This window comes from Montipora foliosa, chromosome 1, assembly GCF_036669935.1.
Source record: "Montipora foliosa isolate CH-2021 chromosome 1, ASM3666993v2, whole genome shotgun sequence".
Taxonomy (NCBI): domain Eukaryota; kingdom Metazoa; phylum Cnidaria; class Anthozoa; order Scleractinia; family Acroporidae; genus Montipora; species Montipora foliosa.
The window spans coordinates 24,998,892-25,001,757 of record NC_090869.1 but is presented as its reverse complement, the minus strand read 5'-3'; positions in this window follow the sequence as shown (position 1 = coordinate 25,001,757).

Here is a 2,866-nt window from a genome sequence, read left to right as displayed (position 1 = left end):
GTCGTCGGCACTTCTGATACTTAATTAATCATTTATTAAGGTGGAATTTTATTTTTCGACATATTCAGAAGTGTGAGTGTCCACTCCTCATTAGCAATTCAACAGTTAAATTGATAGCTACTTTACGTGCAGCCCGAATCCTTGTTTTTGTATCTGTGCCCATGTTAAACTGCCTTAATTTTGGATGCAAATCAAACAACTCGGCGAGTTTTTATTTTACGGATCTAAAGCAGGTCCTTTTCTGCTCCAATGGATCATCGGTGAACCACAAATTTTACAATGACTGATCAACAGCAAAAGCCTTCTTTTGTCTAAATACCTCGTATTGAAAACCGGAAAAACATCAATTTTGTTCGCGTGATGTTGTGGTAAATCCAGACAGTACCCCGAGGAAACAACAGGTGGAGCACCTTTTAATTTGAGATTTTACCTCAAGACTGAAAATTAAACAGGCGGATCAGAGTCTTTAATTTCTTTCATTTCGGATAATGTAAAATCAGACTTGCTCGGCTGGAAGAGATAAAAAAAATGTAATGGAAATTAATGGCTCGGAGTGGGGGTAACACCTCAATCGTTGTCATCATAGTCCCCATTTGAGAATAGCCTAATATGACAAATTTGGAAGGCTGACATATTTCTGCTCTGTATTTTGCACGCAAACCCTACACTCAAAAGATAACAGCCGTAATGGCCTCGATCTTGAATGATTCCGAAGGACCCACCGGCCAATTAGACGCCACTTTTCAGCGTCGGCACTTTTCAGTCAGTCTCCCTGAGGCGACTCTCCAGTTTTTTGTGACCACGGAGTCTTGAGATACTTGCGGCTGGTTGTTTTGGTTCATTGTTAGTCATTGTTCCAAAAACTGAACTCCGTGTGCTATTTTTGTCTGTACGAACTTTATATACTTATTTAGCTGGTTTCAGTTACAGCTGCACTTACCGGATCACCTTGCTACGCCCGAGTTGATCCTTTATCTAAACAAAGCCCGACACGAGAATGAATTTTCTCCCCAGATTTGTCTTTTGCGGGTACAACCCCTCACCACTCTACGCTCAAGGTTTAAAAAACAGACAACAGATTTTCCTGCCCGAAATAATGATTTCAAATCAGTTAAAACTATCGAACAGAACGAGCAGATTTTTACTTTTTTCGACGCCTTCCTGTGGTTTACAGCTTTTGTCTTGTTGATATGCAAATAAATGATATTCACTCGCACCAGAAGTGGGTGTCCTTTCTTTCAGTGTTCTCTTAATTTGGCCCTTGACAACTCCAAACTATTTTTTTAAAAATTCCGGTCCTGTTCAAGATCGCCCCTAAATAGTACGCGTTAAGTTTTGATATAAACACAGGAGTATTTTTCTTCTATCGATGAAGCCCCCCACATGGAATTCATGGCTTTTGGTCATAGCAGCTACGTAGTTCCTCAATAACGGCTTTCAACAGTCAATAACTTGAAGGCTCCTTATCGGCACTTGTATCAATCAGTGACGTCACAAATGACACTCTTGGCTGTTAAGTGTTTCATGGGCAATATTTTTTTTCTATTTTAAAGACAATCGCCTTTACGAATTTATCGACTTGCGACAGAAAGATAGTTATTCATTCGTTGTAACACTTTTGTTCAGAATAAAACAGTAATGGCTGTACGATGTAGTCCACAAAAGTGTTTATTCTCTCGATCGTGTCATCGGTGGCGAAGAAGATCTTACTCTTTGTTTTTCTTACGCTGTGAGCTTCTCTTATAATTGCTCCCGCTAATTTAATAGTTCTGTGTCGGTTGAAAGGGTTGCCACCATGCAGAACCCCGGATACCCCACTTTCAATTCAATTTCCTTCCAAAGTGATTAACTGCTGCGAGACTGATCGAGATAGTAAGAATATTACGAAGCCGAGCACGATTTCACTCAGTTGGTCATGCAATACCATGTCTTTAGCGTCGAATACGAGAATAACCATCTCACAAAAGGCCTTCCAATCTTCCTTTTTAAGAGGTTGTGACTCGGTTTAGAGAATTTAAGAGAATTCAATGTCTTAAAAATATCTCAAGGTTAAAGTAGGATTGCGTGTGATAGCAAGGCTTGCATGTTAAGATCGAAATATGACGCTGTCTCCGTTTTGAGTTTATGCATTCATAATCGCAGCTTGCTTGTCAAGGTCGCAGCTACTTGACAAGTCAAAGTCGGCCAAGACGTTTACTTTGCGGAAAAAAATTCGCGTTGCGTGCAATTCGTTTCCAAAAGTGCTTCATTCTTGTCATAAATTATTCACAGCTGTCCGCTCCACAGCTATTCAAAAAGACAGTTTTCAACAAAAGACCTTCATTACGTTCTCTGTTTGCCTCAGTTCTGTAGTACTTTTTTCTCTCTTCCTTCCGAATTAAAGAAAGAAAATAATAATTCAAATTTCAAGAGGTGCGGACTGCTTTTTTACTTATACCTGGAAAAGCTCATGAATATTTGCATTTTACTCACACTTCGCGACTTTCAACTTCTTTGGAAGGGTAAAAAGATCGAAAAGCAAACAAAAGGAGACATCAAACTCAGCGGACTAATGGGGTTCTCTCGTTAAACCCGACATATAGTTGTATTGAGATTCGATGAGTGTATTCAAAATTGTCAACATGGCGCTAAAAGCTGTACCCATCAGCACGAAATTAAAAGATGATGTTAAAATGAAAATTCCGCCAAATAAATTACTCCCGCGGGCGCGTTGCAGTTTACAGTAAATGTCTTTGGGGTGTTTTTGGTATTTTTTTTAGTTATTGCGCGTTCAATTTGGTTTCGTGACCATGGCCGTAATCTGTTCTTCAAGGAAATTAAATTGTCGTCTGGAGCCTGCCTGGGTACGAGCACGTGTACTGTTACG